At 41.3% G+C, this 19,800-nt stretch overlaps 1 protein-coding gene across 1 annotated transcript in view; it reads left to right on the top strand.

Moving 5' to 3' along the window:
- The window catches only part of LOC133451902 (vasoactive intestinal polypeptide receptor 2-like), a 135,672-nt gene that overhangs the window by 18,917 nt on the left and 96,955 nt on the right, over positions 1-19,800 (top strand). The window lies entirely within an intron of this gene.

Below are 19,800 nucleotides of genomic sequence, written 5' to 3' on the forward strand. Positions count from 1 at the left end.
GTGTGTGTGTGTGAGATTTGGCAATTTTTCATGGGCACAACCCACCCACATCCTCGGATGCTCATTCCACAAATGCACGTTCCTTAAAATCGTGGCACCATTTAAAAGGGATATAAACAGGCTTTCCAACAATCTAAGATGTATTGCCAATAAGCACGGTTTGCAACAAAGAAATAATCTACCAAACACACATTTCCTTACTCTTTATGCTAAGTTTAGATTAATTTATATATGTTATATATTTTTTTTGTGTACTGCGTTGGGTTAATATGTAAAAAGTTAATTGAATCCCTTCTTAAAACTTTGCATCACGAATAAAGATATTTACAACCTGATTTTTCTTTAAAAAAAATAGTGAATACTCGATTCTGATTGGCTGGCAGGTGTCCATTAAAAGTGTTAATGGACACCTAGAAAAACAAGTTTGGTCAAATTGCCTGATATTTTTAATATCATTGCGCTGGATCAACTGCCAGGTGGTAACCACGGCAACGGAGATTCAAAGAAGAAGAGCCAGCTACCGCAGGACGGCGATGTGAGTGATTATGTAATTTCTTTTAATTTATTTGGTGAATTTAACAATTTTGATGACTGGGATGCAGAAGAGGACAGAAAAAAAAATAGCGGAGCGAAGCTGAGCGGACTAGAATATCTCCCGTTGCTAAGTCGTATCTAAGGTCCGTCCTAGTTACTGGAGAAGTCAACACTGTGTCCATTGCATAAGGACCTTATGGGACGGTAGTGATTGTTCCAGGTATTAGTCAAACTCTCAGGTGTTACCAAGGCGTTACCAAGCTGTCCTCCGCTTTGCGTCGGACGGTTCACGCCCCTGCGTTGTCCATATATTTATGTTAATGTACACCTCGTCGGGCATTATCCCTTACATATACACTATATATATATATATATATATATATACATACATACATATTCGCACACGCTAGTGGTTTTATTACATAGTGTGGCTTTAAATTAAAAAAAGCTGCAAATTCACCCGTCCACTAGAACCTTTTATTCCCTATAAATACATTTGAACAGAATAAGAAGCTGAAATAAATACCATTGCGGAGCTTGTAGCAGGGAACTGGTCCAAGGGGGAACATGTATCCGGCTGTAGTGGGTTAGTGGTGGTGCGTGATAAGCATGGGACTCGGGCGGCTCCCCTGGTGGGACTTAAGAAGAAAAACCTGCAGCTGCCCCCCCCCCCCCCCCCCCCCCTTCATGGCCGCCTGCTGTGGAGGAAGCTCCGCTGGGTTTTGTCTTCAGAGGGAAGATAAGAGCCTGTTTCTTTATACCGGGGACCAAAATTTAGTTTCCTCCATCGAGCTCATAGCGGTGTGGGAGCGTGTGTGGAGGGCTATCCAATCTATCAGGAGGGTTTATAGAAATCTAAACCTGTTTTAAGGGGTCAGAAAGTGAACCACATAATCCCTTCGATAATCTCCTCTGGGAAATTATACAGTTGCAGATTACAGTAACTTCAAAAAAAGAAAGAAAGAAATTTAATTAAATTGAAATAAACATTAGCGTACAGACTGGACTGCATGTATCCCTTGAATGGAGGTGATGATGTCACGCAGCAACCGCGGGTAACAAGTGAGCTTCCTCTGCACGTCTCCAGGTAGCAGAGATGCTCTTTCCAGGGGCGAAATCCCATTTCATAGTTGGGGGGGACAATAAACAGTAACATTTTAGAGAATAATTCCAGGGGGGGGGCAAGGAATAAAAGTTGTAGCCTGCCTTCTATACAGCATCTTTTACCGCAATTCGTCATTTTCATCTCTCTATCTCGCCAACAGGCAGGCGGAAGACCTTTCTTAGCACTGGCTGAGTCCACCTGCATGCAATGAATAAACTAATTATCAGGCAATCTCTCTCAAACCATGTCTAGAATATATATTGATTGTGTTGTCAAACATCTGACAACTATGCCACAAAACAGTAGTAATTGTAACTCTCTAACTGTAGTTATTCTATCTATCTCTGTCTCTGAAAAACTATGTACAATGTCTGTCTGTCCACCTCACAGGGGACAGACAGCTTTACTTATGGGGGGACATGTTCCCCCTGTCCCCCCCGGGACTTTCGCCCCTGCCTCTTTCACATTAAAATGCTCAGGTTTGGACCCGCCGTTGTTAACGAGCGCTACGGTCCGTCCCCCTCCACCTTCAGCACTTGCCGTCTCCTTGTACTGGCACCATTCGGTCGTGATCTCGCATTCTCCTTGATGATCAAGGTGAGAAATGGTTTTCCTCCTGCTCCGTATCCTCAACATCTCCTCTTCATCTTGCATGGAAATGCTCATAAATGTAGTGTTTGAGTAGTAACCGACTGGAGAAGAGAGCTGCGGTATTATCAGAGCTCGGGGTGGCTCATGTTTTCAGGCTTTGTCAATATAGATGTTGGAAAACACTTCTCTGAAGTCTCTTTCAAATGGCAATGCCACGTAAATACAGCAGTACGAGGCTTCAGTGCTTTCACAACCGTTTTGATCCCAGCTGCCGTACCTGCCACTTTTGCATCTGATTGATAGGTTTAAAACCAAACAACGCTGACGACAAATATAAAAAAAACCCAACAATTTTCTAAGTCTTTATGTACTTGGGGAGAATATTTGTTCATGGCAGCAGTAAATGTGCCTCTTAAAAAGATATTTTCAAGGTTTCATGGAAATTATTCATTCAGCCAAAATGTCCTTCAACAGCAGAACATTGACTTTTATAAAAGATCTTGGCTTATAACAAATTATTATTATTTATTTTTTCATAAGAAGAATTTTGCCATCTTTTATCTATATGGAGGAGCAGGATTTAAACTCATGCAGTTGTCAAAGTGATTAAAATCAAAATGTAAACCCTTTACTTACCAGCCGGGTGTGAGGCTTCTCAAACTACAGGTGCCCCCTGTATGAGGGGGGGGATTGGGGGCAGTCTGGTAATAAGTCTGGCACCTTGAAACACATTACTTTGGGATAGTTTCTTACAATAATTTTAAAGCTATACCATTTTAATAAATATTAATTGATCTACATCACTAAAGAATGGATCTCTGGATCTGATTTCTGGGTACCGGCATGTTGGCTAAAAGCTGATATTGCACCGGCCCAGCGCCATTGATGCTTAAATAATAATAATAATAATTCATGTATAGTTCATTAAATTGTACATGTGGTCCTTAAAAACTCTTCATCTTCTGTCTCTTTATCTATGCCGACGACCCTCAGTTACAGGGTATATGTTCCATTAAGAGCCACCGATCAGAGCAGTCTCCCCCAACTCACTGTCTGTCTTTCCGACATCAATTCCTGGACATCCCAAATTTTTCTCAAATTAAACGATGATAAAACAGAAATTATTTTATTTGACACTCCCAAATCCTCCAGCCAGTTAGCTGCCAATCTCGGAACCCTATCATACTACATCAAACCAACTGCTAGGAATTTTATTGTCTTATTTTACTCCAGCCTTTGTTTTAATGAACAAATTAAGAAAGTTGTCTAGTCGTGTTTTTACCAGCTGAAGTTGATTTCTAAAATCAAATCTTTTTTATCTTCTGATAATCTCCACAACTTTGTCCATGCTTTTATTCTGTCTCTCCTAGATTATTGTAACACCCTTTACGCTGGTATTTCTGAATCATCACTCCTTCAGTTGGTAAAAAACGCAGCTGCTCGTCTGATCACTGCCTCAAGAAAATGTGAACATCCTAACTCTAATTATCCAATTCTGTCGTCCCTTCACTGGCTTCCTGTTCAATATCGCATTGGTTTTAAAATTCTACAGTGAGGAGAACAAGTATTTGATACACTGCCGATTTTGCAGGTTTTCCCACTTGAAAAGCATGTAGAAGTCTGTAATTTTTATCATAGGTACTCCTCAACTGTGAGTGATGGAATCTAAAAAAAAAATCCAGAAAATCACATTGTATGATTTTTAAGTAATTAATTTGCATTTTATTGCATGACATAAGTATTTGATACATCAGAAAAACAGAACTTAATATTTGGTACAGAAACCTTTGTTTGCAATTACAGAGATCAGACGTTTCCTGTAGTTCTTGACCAGGTTTGCACACACTGCAGCAGGGATTTTGGCCCACTCCTCCATACAGATCTTCTCCAAATCCTTCAGGTTTCGGGGCTGTCGCTGGGCAATACGGACTTTCAGCTCCCTCCAAAGATTTTCTATTGGGTTCAGGTCTGGAGACTGGCTAGGCCACTCCAGGACCTTGAAATGCTTCTTACGGAGCCACTCCTTAGTTAACCTGGCTGTGTGTTTCGGGTCGTTGTCATGCTGGAAGACCCAGCCACGACCCATCTTCAATGCTCTTACTGAGGGAAGGAGGTTGTTGGCCAAGATCTCGCGATACATGGCCCCATCCATCCTCCCCTCAATACGGTGCAGTCGTCCTGTCCTCTTTGCAGAAAAGCATCCCCAAAGAATGATGTTTCCACCTCCATGCTTCACGGTTGGGATGGTGTTCTTGGGGTTGTACTCATCCTTCTTCTTCCTCCAAACACGGCGAATGGAGTTTAGACCAAAAAGCTCTATTTTAGTCTCATCAGACCACATGACCTTCTCCCATTCCTCCTCTGGATCATCCAGATGGTCATTGGCAAACTTCAGACGGGCCTTGACATGCACTGGCTTGAGCAGGGGGACCTTGCGTGCGCTGCAGGATTTTAATCCATGACGGCGTAGTGTGTTACTAATGGTTTTCTTTGAGACTGTGGTCCCAGCTCTCTTCAGGTCATTGACCAGGTCCTGCCGTGTAGTTCTGGGCTGATCCCTCACCTTCCTCATGATCATTGATGCCCCACCAGGTGAGATTTTGCATGGAGCCCCAGACCGAGGGAGATTGACCGTCATCTTGAACTTCTTCCATTTTCTAATATTTGTGCCAACAGTTGTTGCCTTCTCACCAAGCTGCTTGCCTATTGTAGCCCATCCCAGCCTTGTGCAGGTCTACAATTTTATCCCTGATGTCCTTACACAGCTCTCTGGTCTTGGCCATTGTGGAGAGGTTGGAGTTTGTTTGATTGAGTGTGTGGACAGGTGTCTTTTATACAGGTAACGAGTTCAACAGACCCTGCAGAATTTGGTTGCTTTCCTCCTTCTCTGAGTTGGCAGGCTGAGGGGAGACCACTTTATATATGTTAAAGCAAGAGAAAACGTGTTTTTCATAATAGGTCCCCTTTAAATCTTTACTAAAAACATACCTTTTTAGAAAAGCTTTTATTGTGGTGTGAATATTTTTATTCATTTTAGACTTTGTTATTGCTGTCTTATGTTCTTATCCACTATGCACTGTATTTTTATCTTGATGTATTTTATTATTCTTGGGAAGCACTTTGTAACTTTGTTAAGAAAGGTGCTATATAAAGTAAAATTATTATTTATTATAATTATTATTATAAATGATAAGAATAAATATTTGATTAATTGGCCTTTAGTCAGGACAAGAGAGGAGGGTTTTCTTTCTTTCAAAGTACCGTAACAGGACTCAAAATCAATTTCTCCACCCTGATTCCCAGCTGTTGTGCGACTGAAGCCGACAGGCAGAAGATCCTGCCAATCTCTGCCCGGGTCCACACTAAATGTGTCCGCCCTCTTCCGAACACATTTTCACGATGGTTTTCTTGATGGTTAATATCATGTGGCACGTCAGGTTACAACATAACTGATGTGGAGCTGAGATGACAGGAGCAGATGGCAACCTCAGGGCTAGAAGAACAAAAAACACATCCATCCACTCAGGTCATCAAAGCTGTACGTGTCAGAAAAGCGGTTTTATTTCAAGAAGGGAGAATATAAAACCCGATCCACATACAAATACATACCGTTATTGAACTCTTGTCAGTTCAGAGAGCTTTTGAAGCTAATTGGTGCTCGTTAGGATTTGAAAGGGCAGTGATTGCTAGTATACTATATTATATATTTCAGGCCAACTGATGCACTTTTATCAACTGCTGTCTGATGAAAATTACTCTAAATGAGGTAATATGTCTATAACCGAAACATTGTAGAGAAAGAAAAAAAAACAACATCATTTCATCAGAGTATCTGGAAAAAGTCAGAACTTTTGGCTCGTTTGAGGTCTCTTTGATGTAAATAAACCTGGATGGATTACAGCGCTTTGTGTACAGTGAAGCTGCTTTTATTCACCTAAATGAAAAGAATAATATCAAACAGAAGCTTTAAATGCAGCTCTCTTAATCTGGTCTAAATTCAGGCTGATTTCCCCGATGGACTGGGCTGTAAATGACACGGCGTAAGAGCATCAGCCACACAGACGATAAACATGGTTTATTGTCCCAAACCCTGATGTTTTTCCACCCTTCCTTTTTTCAGGGGCGGATTAATACAGTCCATGATGGATTATTTTGGACTGAGTCAAAATGAATTACGGCGCGAGCGTTCATGGAAATGAGGGAACGTTTCTCCCGGCACAGAAGTCTGGCTCACAGATGTATTTTTAATAGCTGTTGAACATCACTTGAGCTGAGCATCGACTCATGTTACATTTCAGTGTTTTCAGGGTAAAAAAGCCCAAATAAAATCTGCTTCATTCATTCATGTAAACCGGGAACCACTGGACGTTAAACAATGCATGGCACCACTTGCTTTCTCTCTAATAGTGGCTCTGATCATATCGTGGATAATAATGCTTTCAAAGTTATGAGGGTCTAAATGATCAGTAGGGAGAAACAATATTCAGAGTCAGGTCCATGCTGTGGTCTGGTGGGGTGGCTCGACCCAGATCCTCCCAGACCGCCCTGGCCTTTGGCCCCAGCTCGGTCCCAGCTGCCAGCGTGGCCCCCGTCGAAACGCTGCAAGCTGATCATCAGCCTTCACCTCTGGACCCCTAAAACATAAATGATTCTGTTCTCGTAGCTCTAAATCCGAAGCTCGGATGTCGGATTCACGGAGATCGCTTTTACATTAGCACCTACTCGGCTCGACTCAACTTGGCCAAGTTTCTTTTCCATAACAATTCAGCACCTGGAGCAGAAGTAGGAGGGATGGATTGAAGCTGCTGTGACGTATTTGATTGTGTGATCTAAACGAAGAAGACAACAACACTAAAGATGTAGAACCTGGAGGAGATGATATCTGTGCTGCTGGGTCTGTGGCTTGTGTTTGATATCAAGTTAAAAAATGAGAGTGAGAGAAGCTTCAAGCAGCGACTCTTTTTTTTTTTTTGTTGGTTTGTCTCAGCGCTGCTGAAAAGTCAGCTGGGAGCCGCGAGCAGCTATGAAGAGACAGAGCTCCTGGTGGATCTTGTCGTTCCTTATCGCCCGTCTAGATCCCTTTTTAATTCTTACCTCAGCCACCAGGTTTATGAACATCTACACCTCAGAGTTGGATCATGAAACAGAATTTTTGCACTGGTCGAATAAAATGAACAAGAAGCTGCCGTCAGAGTCGCTCTTTCGCTGATGCCACATCCTGACTCAGACGTCTGACTCCAACCCCCCGACCAATCGGTGGCCTGTATTGTGATGACGTCAGATGCAGTCCGACTCACCCGCTTAGAACCTTAGCAGAATAGTTACAGAGAAGTATCTACTAGGCACGTTAGACCCCTAGTGGGAAAGAACCAAACCGAGTCGTGCTGAGTAGGTACCAGTGGAAAAGCACCATAAGAAGCTGAAGTGATGACGGTAAGCCGTTAACGCCGCAGAGCGCAAATGTAGCTGTCACAACAAAATAACACGCCTTTTACGCTTAAGTATGTGACTTTAATTTGCCCTGATGATGCACATCAGACATGTACAGTTGTCATGGATGAGAACTCAGGCTGTGAGTTTGTTTATTCCAGTTGCAAATGTCAACACGGGGATCAGCGGAGATCGACTCGCCCTCGGTGGAGGCCTCTAGGGGTTGTTTGAGGAACTACACATGCTGCCACTTCCACTTTGGATGCAAACGTTTGCTGTTGCCAAGGTCCCACATCCTCCTTTTTCATGTTTTTTTGACAGGAACAAGATGAGCTGCAAACACACGAAAGCCTGATTTATGTTTCTTCGTTTAAATCGACAGCATTTTGAAGCAGATATGAACCCTTCTCCACAAAACCTCTGCATTGCAGATTTATTCACTGCGCTGAGCATTTCCGTTACATCGCTTTTCTGCTTACAGACAACCTCCTTGGACAACATTTGCAAATAAAACATTTGCTGGTCCACATCCATCAGTTACAACCCCAACAACCCCCTCTTTCATAGAAAACAAAAATGCATCATCGCTTTTCGACAGGAGGGTTAGTTTGTCAACAGATACCTGAGAACTAGCCATTCAGATCTCCTCAACATACCAATGTTTCTCCAGGAGAAGTTGGACGGATATGGCTCCATGGATACAAGATGATGCATATGAAATGCATTCAGGCAGCTTTGTGGCCTGAGAGACGATCAGGAGACTGCTGAAGATATTGGATCTGAGGAGACGGAATCGCCTTCGGCAGCGTATGGGCGGAAAACATTAACTTGAAAAACTGAAAAAGTTATGACTAAAACAGTGTGAAAAAGTTTACCATAAAAAACAGAAACAATTATTCCTAAAATTTATCCTGAAAAACCCGTCCAAAAATAATAAAATACCACCAAAAAAAGAAAAAGTGGGAAAAAGCTTTTTTTTTTCTAGTGAATGCAAAACGCTTCTGTATCTTTACTCAATTTTTAATAAAATTACAAATGTTTATTTACTTGGTTTCATGCTCAGCATCTCTGAAAAGCACCTAGAGACTATTTGTATTGTAACAGTGGCAAAATAAAGGACTAGCATCACTTTCACCATCCCAGCATTGCCTTCCCGCAGAGCAGCTGCATTTTGGCTGTGAGCTGTGATATTAACCTGTCTTATCAGTCATTCTAAATGCAAATGCAACCAAAATCAGAACAAAAATGAGTGGAAAACCTCATACAGACAGAGGAAGAAAAGATTGGACCTGTAACTGTATTCAGTACATGCTTTTCTGGGACCTTCACACTGTATTCTGCAGAGATGCTCTTCACCGCTTGCATCTTTATGAAGATGGTTCACACTGTCCAAGAGAATATGCCTCTCCCAGGATAACATAAAACTACTCTGAATTTACTGAACAATCAAGCTTCCCTCAAGCAGATGGTGAAGTTGGGCTGAAGTCAGCGGTTCACGGCCTCATCAGAGGTCAGGAGTCACTTCTGTGCACTCGCAATATTTACACGTCCCAGAATTGGGGCAGATGTTGCCTGAAGGTCAGAATAGTGGGTCTGCTACTCAGAGGACCAGCTGCAGAAATGATCCGGCCGACCCCTGGAGATTGCCTTCAAGCAAGGCACTGAACGCTACAAACACAGACAGAGTTGCTCAGTGAGGAAACTGAATTTTGCAGACAACGTGAGGTGAAGTTGAGTTTTTTTTCTTTTCCTGACTCAGCCCATTATAACATCTCCCACAGAAGAGCTTAATCCTGAGATGTTATCGAGTGAACCTTTAGCACCTAAACTGCAGAGCAGTCTTGACTGCAGTTGCAGTGTGAATGTTGTGATAAAAGAACTCTGAAAGGAAATTTCCTCTATCTGAGTGATCGGATGCACTCGATGAGCTCCATCTAACAGGCTTTGCTCGCCTCAAACATGTTGATTCTGATAAGGGCGGTGTGATGTCAGTGCTTTGCTCTGGGGCATTTGATACACAAATACAATTACAAAGTTGGTAAAAGTTCTGGTTGGTTGTTAACTGAAGCAGGTAACCCCAAAACAGTCGAAGCGCTCACTTTCCTGGTTCTGAAAAGGGACCATACGTGTTCATGAGCCATGAGTCAATCATTTCACAACATCATAATCCTTATTCTATGAATAATATTATTATATTATTGTTACCTTATAGACTCAAGAACACATTCATTCCAGATACAGAAGACTCTAATTTGAGTTTACAACATATTTATTTTTCTGCATTTCTCCCCGTCTTTTTCTTTTTCAACGACACATTGGGTTTTCTTTTCCACGTCTATGTAGGAAAGATGGTCTTTTCTTCTTCTCACAGCCCCAGGAAAGATCCCCGTAACTATGTAACTTTGTTTTTAATTGACGTGAACCTAGAGCTCTGCGTTAACGGCATCAGCCTCTAACACTGCAGCTGCATCTTCTGGATCGGATTCCCCGCTGCAGTGACTGGGATTGAGGACGTGACGTCACCCAGCAGCAGAACTAAACCAGAGGAAACTACTGAAAACATGGACATTAAGGATCTTTGGCAGAACATTTCGTCTCGTTTTGGTCAACGAAAATGAAGACACATTTTAGCAGAATTTTTATTTTGTAATCTACGTTTTAGTCTCGTTTTTATTCGTCTACGATATTACATTATATATTTAATTATCGATATCGTCACATGACCAGCATTTTCGTTGCGTCTCGTATCGTTTTCCTCAGGTGATAAAGGTTCGTTGACGACGATATTTAGTCATAATTTTCATTGAAGAAAGCAACTTCAGTACCGATGATGGCAAAGTATCCCAGAATGCATTTCACGTCAGGAAAGGTAAAGTAGAAAAGAGTAAAATGAGAGATATAACAGAATTTTTCTGTAGTTTCAAAATATTTTCATGTGTAACTTTAAACTTCAAATTCCTGGTTGTGAAGAAAGACACCATTTGAACATTTCCATTGATGTTTTTTGCATTCACAGGACGTTTTATGTAACACAGATGAAAGACAAAAGCTTAAGTGACTACCGTACATCCCACTCTGGAGGTCCATCCAATGTGGGGTAATTTGGCTGTGAGGGGGAGGCGGGCGCCAAGAGCCAGAGTTTTTATTTTGCAATCTACATTTTAGTCTCGTTTTTATTCCTCTACATTATTGCATTATATATTTGATTATCGCCACATGACCAGCATTATTGTTGCGTCTCGTTTTCCTCAGGTGATAAAGGTTCATTGATGACGATATTTAGTCATAATTTTCATTGACGAAAGCAACTCCAGCGCTCACTTTCCCGGCTCTCTCACTCTGACAGGAACCATACGGGTTTGGCCCGGAGGCAACATGAGCCATGAGTCAGTAATTTCACAACCTCATAATCCTTATTCTCTGAGGTCAATCAGCAGAAATTATGTGATGAAGTGCAAATACGAGAGTAGTCTTACATGTATTTTTTTGTATGCGCTGCTTAAAAAAGGGCATGGGTTAGGAGTACACCCTCGTATATGACAGATTCATGTGGACTTCTCTGACATTCAACAGTTTCTCAGTTGGGAGGCTCAAAGAAATAAGAAAAAGAAACCTGACAATCCCTCGTGGACTCTGACAATTCGCTAATCAGTGTCCAAGTGAGACATGAGACCTTTTTTTTTTTTTTTTATTCAACGCAAAAATCACTATGAACTAAATTATTTTATTCAATCCTTCATTAACATTCACAATATGAGATAAAAAATGGAGCCATCCAGCGATGAGAATGATCTACTACATCTTTCTACTGAAAGATGGAGCGTAGTTTTTTCCAGATGTGAATCAGATGACTAGTGGTCCAATTTGATACCCAATATTGGAGTTGTTTGTATTATTTGTTAAAACGCTTGGTGCTGGGCAACGAAATGAATCAGTCTGTCGGACTCCATGTGGAGGAGCATGAGATATGTGAAACATGATGGGGAAGGACTTGTCATCGCTCCGTTTACAGTATCCCACACATCTAAGGTCTCTGGCATCTCGTCATCCCTTTAACAGCTAAAATTAACTGAGGCGTCAGCATAGTTAATGGATTCGAATTTATACTAGGGCTGGGGATCGATTCAAATGTCAAGAATCGATTCAATTCCGATCTTAAGATTCAGAATCGATTATCAAGATTTGATTTGATTCGGTATCGATTTGGTTTAGTGTTATTAAAACTGTTTTTGAGCTGTTGCATGAATTACATGACTGTGTAGTTATGCAACATATTAATACTTATTATTATATTGATATTCAACAGCAAGTATTGGCAGCTACTGATACTGTAAGGACCAATCATCTCCCAGAATGCTGATATAACTGCTTTCAGAAACATCATGGGGCAGAATTACCAAACAGATCCAGGGCTGCAAACAGAGGACGTATGAAATTGGTTTTATTTTTTCCCCACATTCCGTTTAAATTTTTTTCATTTTCTGACAGGTTGTCTCCTCCTCAGACCACTGCTGTTTTGCTGCATCCAGATTAATTCTTATTTGAAAATGTCTCCGTCTCCGATGACTATTTTGGCAATTAAGCAATAACTACAGATGCAAATCTCATAAAACAGGACTTTTACTGTTTATTTCTTGTCCTCTTGTTTTGGCTGTTTAGGTCATTTACACAGCTTCATGCAGTCATTAAGTACATTGTTCAGTCTGGCGAGTCGCCAGCGGAGATCCTATACGGGAATTGAGGCACCCGCTTGAGCGCAGTAAACTGACCCACATTGCGACATTATATTATCCCTGCATTAACTTGCAAATGAGCATCTAAAAATATGACGCATGCCTCCTTTTCTTACCTCTACTATGTGAGCAGCTTGGCCAGGTGCTTCCCTGCAGGCTGCATGTGTTCAAACCTAAATTGGACTCCGTTCGCCCTACTTATTCTCTGCTGCAGGTTAAAACAAACAAAACACATGAAAACCACCATTCACTGGTGCATCAGTCTTCTATAATGTCACACAAATGATAATAAGTGTAGAGTCTCAGGTTTTTCCTTGTTTCATGTTGCAGACTGATCTTAAAGTTGATTAAATTTATTATACGATCCATAATTAGAAAAAGGAACAATAAAGCCAAAGCATATAGTTTGGTAATTTATCAAATACCTGGTATTAATATCCCCTTTATAGGACTGTTTACTCATTTGATACAACACTATTTTAGCCATTGGTCCTTGACATGGTCATATAAGATGATCTTCTTGTAATTGATGAAATTCAGAAGAGGTTACTGAAATGTAGGAACCTTTTAATAGGGTCCATCTGCAAGATCAGGAGATCGCTGAGCTTTTTGGCCCAAAAGCTCAGCAACGTCTGTTATTTGGATTAAGTTTGGAGCTACAAACAAACAAACAAACAAACACACCGATAACCATGGACGGGTGTTCAGGGTTCTGCTTTTGGAGATGGGACCCGACCCGTTCCTCATTAAAGGGCACCACAGCCTGCTGGGAGTTTGCCAAAAATTCTGAATTGCACACAAAATATGCTCCGACGAAAACAAAGCTTCAGCTGTTTGGCCTCAATTCAGGGTCGTATATGTAGCTGTGCTCGGACGCTGAACAGCACCTCATTAATAACTCAGGACAGACCATAATAACACTGGGAAAGCAACCCAGCACGAGTCTGGACCCAAAATTTAAACTCATCCTGTACATTTCCACCAAGAAAAGTGGAAGAAACATACAAATGTGAAATTTGAAACTGCTGTTGATGAATTAATCTCTTTAACCAATGGAGGGAAGGGGCTGAATTTTGTAAGTGGAACATCTTGTTTCATTTTCAAAACCTTGTTTTGGTTTGTTATTCTACGGAAGTATTAGGGCCATGCAGGAGAAAAAATATTTGAGAGGGTTTCGTTTTATTGTGCACTTCGAGAAAATAGTTGAAATGTCGGGAAAAAAGTCGAAATGTCGAGATTAATGTTGAAATACAATTTCGAGAACAAAGTCGAAATTTCGAGAATAATTTTGAAATACAATTTCTAGAAAAAAGTTGAAATTTTGTAAATAAAGTTGAAATTTCGTGAATGAAGTTGAAATACAATTTCGTGAATAAAGTCGAAATGTCTCCCCTGGCCCATCAAATCCAGTTAGGAGAGCGACTGACAGCTATGCAGGCAGCAGCCCTAACTAACTAACTTATATCCTTGTAGTGTAACGTTTATGTGTGATATGTGTTTCAAATCAATATCGAAAAAGCCAATTCTTGTAACCTGAACCTTGTTGTTCAACTTTATTCATGAAATTTTGACTTTATTCTCGACATTTCGACTTTTTTCTCGACTTTTTCCTGGAAGTGCATAATGAAAAAAAATCTTCCTCCTCTAAAATATTATTTTTATTTTTCTCCTGCCTGGCCCTAATACTCTTCCGTAGTTATTCTAAGTAGATTTTGTAGTCGTATGATTTTGAAGTAAATACATCGTGTTTTTTTTTTTCAGTGTCAGCGGTTACAGATCGGTGATTTGCAGCCTGAGGTGAAAAAGACTGCTGGGGCGGTCTAGGTTTGGTGGGACCGAGTCTGGTTCATCCAGAGCTGGAAGTCAACGGATCGGTCGTGTGCTTGACTTGTAAAGACTCTGATCTTTGGTTTCCAGATTCGGCCCCCTGCAGTCCTCGTCACGAGGATTACTTCAGACGTGCTTGGTATTTGCAGCCGGCGACCCGTGACTCACCGTTTATTTTACAGATGCTTTACAGAGTTGGGTTGGCTGTACGTGTCTCCGTTGAATCTGCAGTCCTACGTGCAGCTTGATCCTGGGTTTTTCCCTAGTGGGTTCTCACGAGCCATTTGTGAAGATCGTCAAAACACTTGTTCAGTACGTATGTCGCGTGCATTTGCTCAGGTTTGGGACCTTAATGCATTTAACATGAATTAGTCTTATATATATATGACTGGTCCGGTTATTGCTCATGGTGGTGACAGCCTCAAGAGGAGGTGGTTTCCGTGTATGAGTGCGTGACCTTGTCTCCTCCCATTTCATCTCCCTCCAGCTTGTTGAAGTAAACAGTGTGTTAAGTTTTAGTCATCTTGCCTGATGAATTTCACATCTTAAGTCATCCTCGCGTTCAGTCCGAGTCGTCTCCAGCTCGGGTTATTTGACTTGACAGGAGGCCGATGAGGACATCTGAGCGCATTCTTGCCATAGCTCAGTCCTAATCGGTCATTCCCATCTTGGATGAATCGGTTTGTTTTCTGATGCATGAAATTGTGGTTAAGCTGCCACTTTGAGCATGTTTGTGTGCATGTTCTTGTGATGAGCTGTCTGGAGGAGGGCCACCTTCGGCTCATGCTGGGGGATAAAGAGCTTCAGTCCAGGGGGATTTAACCGGGCAGTGGGGAGGACAACCAGGGCTATTTCATAACCGCTTGATCTCCCATAGGCAGGAAAAACAGTTCAAACTGTTTTTGTTGGAGGTGACTCAGTATCAAGTGGGTAAAGAATTTCTTACAGTTCTATAAATCAATTTTATTTCCATGTATTTTATCAAAAATGGAAGAAATTGAGAGTTTTTACTAAGTGACGATCAGAAAATCGTGACAGATGACGTTTTAGTAGCAAACTCTTGGGCGTAAAGCTCTTTAACGTATAATAACATGGACATATGGTCATTGAAAGGGATGTCCTGATCAGGTTTCTTTGGCCCCGATCTGATTCCAAGTCATTTGATTTTGAGTATCTGCAGATACAGAGTCCCGATCTGATGAACAGATCCAGGTTGTCCCCGATTTGTATTTTATTCACCTTATTCTATCATTTAAACAGAGCATCTCTGTTCGAGGTAGCTTGAAAAATCAAGTAATAATAAAGCAACTATTAACTAGTAAAAATAGTGCAAATTGTGCTATTGTGTTAACACAGCTCTGAACGCTTTGAAATGACCAAAAAGTTGCAAATACTTAGTGATGCACAGTTAATGAAACCTGTTTCCTACATCACTGCAGAAACAGGCCCTTTAGAAATTAGCCTAATATTCCTATATCCAGTCAAAGTTTCTTACTTTAAGTGAAACGTCTCTGCCAGAAGGGTAAGAAATGTTTTCTTGACCTTAATTCATAAAAGTAGCAAAACAATCTAAAGTAGTCTTCTAATTCTCTTGAAAAAGGGCTTTTACAATTTAAAAAAAAAAGAGTTTTTGCAGTGGACTTTCTCTTGTAACTCGCACTTTTGGTGAACTTTACTTCCCTGCTAAAGCTTCAACATTTTGTAATCAAGATAATAACAATAATGACAGTAAGAAAAACACACAATATTCTGTTTCCTCTTCCTTTAACTGTGTGGAGGTGGACAAGAAGTTCCGTAAACTTTTCTCTGAAAACAGCAACCTTCTGATTAAATGAAAACCAAATATAATCTTCTAAAGTGATAAGAAGAGATCTGTTCGACATCTTATTTCCCACAGTGCACGGTGTTGTTGTTTGCAGGACTCGTGAAGCTTCCTTAACCCTTTCTGCACTTCTTACCAGAATCTCTGCAGGACAAAACAATACACAAGCACTGAAGGAAACTACGCTGTAAAGCTTGTGTTCAAATCAAGTAACTCTTTCTGAAATATTAAGTTTAAATGAATAAAACCGAAATCATCAGTATTTTGTTAGTTTGTTTCTTTTTACCTCAGGTTTGGCATCTAATACCTATTGTATTGTGTAATGTCTTAAAAACAAGCTTTTGATTTTTTTTGCTAAATAAATTAGAAATTCAGCCTCTGAGCCATGTCTTTATCTTCCCATTCTCTAACCTCATTATCTATGCGGGATTCTGAGTGGGCGGGGAGACATTAGGCTGATTGGCTGCCTGAATGACGCGTAGCAGGGGAGGGCACAAAGACAGAATACAGACATTTGTGTTGGTTTTCACAACCAACAACAGAGCAATTTGCATGTCTAGCTCGAACAGACGCCATCACGATACACCACTAGAAAAAAATGGCGGAAGTTCCGGCCGGCGGAGTTGTTGTTGTTGTTCCGGTCAGAGTTAGTTGTGGCCGTGGTTTCACGCATCGGATGCCAACCAATGTAAATCGCTCCGTCGTTACGTAACGACGGGAGCAGAATCTGAACGGCTCGCAGATCCACATCAGACTGGACGGCTCATCCGGGCGGCTGTACAGACACTGCAGAATTTGGTTGCTTTCCTCCGTCTCTGAGTTGGCAGGCTGAGGGGAGACCACTTTATATATGTTAAAGCAAGAAAAAACTTGTTTTTCCAAATAGGTCCCCTTTAAGTGAGATGCAGCGTCCGTAAGTGTCAGCAACTAAGTTTGTGAATAAAATGTTATAAAACTGGAGAAAAGCGGGGGAAAACCTTGGTCTGTATCAAGCAGCTGATCTAAAGAGACAGTAGTCTCCCTTTATTGCAAAGTCTGCAGAAATTGTAAACCTGGCAGGTATCATTTTAGAGGAAGTAATAAAAACATTTTTTTTTAAACATATCTAGACAAGAATATTGCTGTAAAATGAATCTGGAAAACTGCTGAAATTTGTATTTTTCAAGACATACGTATTCAAACATGATCTGAAGTGGAAAACACGGGCTTCACATGCTGTTGGACCGGCGTTCTGATGACTTGCGATGTGAAGGCTGGTGAATTTCTTCTGTGTTATTTGGTGGTCGCAGCATCTCACAGTTATTTCATCCTACTGTGTGTTGCTCCTTAATTTCTTGTAGTCCTCGTAAAAGCCTCTGAAGGAAGTTAATTTCCAAAATTTGTTAGGCAACATGTAGGGCTGGGCGATATATCGAGTATAGGCGATGTATCTCGGCTTCTACTCTGTGCGATGTACAAAATGACTCTATCGTGAATATTCGAATATACATTTGCTTTTAGCCGCGGGCGTTAAATTACAGGCTTTTCTCACTCTCTCTAGACTACGCCGTACCCTACGGCGTAGGTTCTGCGTCGATTTAACGCGGAAACAAAATTCAGGCTTTTCTTTTCCAGAGCTGAGAAACGTCACCTAGTGTTGCTTAAATGTGGCCACATGAAATCAATCACTATCATCGAAACAAAATCAAACAAGACTATATGACGTCATATTTCTAAAAGTAAGTGAAAGTGATGCAAATTAAAGGAGGAAAGGATGAAACATTGCAGTCCCTACACCTACATTAGTCTGAATATAAAGGTGCTGTAAAGGCCCCTCCTGCTCAGAGCAGCTCATTCTGGTAAAACCAGGTAAAACCGGGACCAGAACATGTTCTTAGCAGATGTTCTTCAGACGGGGAGTCAGAGATGCAACGTGCACTTTCTGTTTCCAAATGACACTTTTTATGTTTATGCCACTCACTGCTTAGTAACTGTTTAATAAATACAGTTTTGGTAAATTTGACTTATTTGAAAGTTTAAAATGAGCATATATTAATGCAGTATGAACAAGAATGTTTTAATGTAGACATATAGAATCATCATACTGGTGTGATTGTAGGCACTCTTGTGAGTGAAACTCTTCACACTAGAGCTCCAAATGTCACTCGTGAAGCCGGCTGACACGACTGTCATCCTGCATAAGGCTTTGGACTGTATATAGTTTGGTATAACTCCAGCAGGCATTCATCAGTGAAATAATTACAACTCGGCAGCGCGAACCGCGGATCCAAGCTGCTACCGACGAGCCTAAACCCCCTAAACGTGCCCAAAAAGTCACCAAATTTTGCACCCAAGCCAGGCCTGGCGAAAAATTTGATATTTCATGGTTTGCATTAATGGGCGTGGCAAAATGGCTCAACAGCGCCCCCCGGAAAACTTTGTGCCTCAAGCCCCACAATACGGTTTGACGTACATGCACGAAAATCGGTACACACCTGTATCATGTCGCAACTTAAAGAAAAGTCTCTTGGAGCCATGGCCGAAACCGAACAGGAAGTCGGCCATTTTGAATTAATTGTGTAATTTTGGCGCAATTTATGCCATTCCTTCGGCAATTAATACGGCCCGAACCGTAACGTGCACCCAGGTGTGTTATACCTCAAAATGTGCGTCTCCATCTTGCGACTACGGGCATTACTTTTCTCTTTCAAAAGTGTTACCGTGGCGACGCTAGACGTGAAAAAGTGTGCGTCCCTTTCATCTGATTGGTCCATATTTGATAGTTCTCCAAAAGTCACCAAATTTTGCATGCAAGCCAGGCTTGGTGATAAATTTGATATTTCATGGTTTGCATTAATGGGTGTGGCCTAATGGCTCAACAGCGCCCCCTAGAATATTTTTCTCTGCCATAACTTATGAATGGTTTGACATAAAGAGTTGTGGGTGGTGTCATCGGACTCGGTATTGAGTCCTTGACCATAATTGGTGAAAATTAGCCCCGCCCCTTCTTCTGATTGGTTGTCCCTATTTCCTGCTATAACATTTGAATGTTTTGACATAGAGAGTCGTGGGTGGTGTCATGGGATTCTGTAATGAGTCCTTGAGCGCGAGGGCCCGTTCATCGCTGCTTGCAGCTTTAATTTTTCTTGCTGTTGTTGCTGTCGTTTAGGTCAGGTGAGTTAGCGGCGTTGCTGCACACGCCTTTTCTTTCTCTGCCTTTGACTTTGAAAACTCAATATACTCCTTCGTGTGAGAAACTTTCAAATGTCTTATCAGGTTAGTTGTGTTGAAATTCTTTTATAACATTCCTCCTCGGGGGACTTTGCAAATGGCAAATTTGTTGTCCTTTTCGGACATTGTAAAACTCCCATACCGGCGAGGCCGGTCACTCCTCCTTAGGACAACTGGGTTTGAGATGTGGGAACGCACGTGCCGGCGGCGGGTTTTTGTTGTAAACGACATCAGATCGGCCAGCTTTGAACCATTATTTTGAGAAACGCAGATCAAAAGCGATAGGGGCATTATCGGCCGATACTGACCAGTTGGCAATCGATCGGTGCGTCTCTATTCAGTATCTCATGAGAACAGTGCTCTAGGAGGACTGCCATTCAAGTTTAAAACTTGATTCTCCAGATGTTTCACTCAAGTTACCACCAAGTTTTGACTTTTCATCATCATGAACCAGTCTTTCCTTCTCACGTCTCTAATCTCCACTCCTTTTTTTCTGAGATTAAAGTTGTGTCGACTTTAGCACCAAAGACGGTGCAGCTTTCCCAAAA

The sequence above is a fragment of the Cololabis saira genome, chromosome 10 (assembly GCF_033807715.1).
Source record: "Cololabis saira isolate AMF1-May2022 chromosome 10, fColSai1.1, whole genome shotgun sequence".
In the NCBI taxonomy this organism is placed as follows: domain Eukaryota; kingdom Metazoa; phylum Chordata; class Actinopteri; order Beloniformes; family Belonidae; genus Cololabis; species Cololabis saira.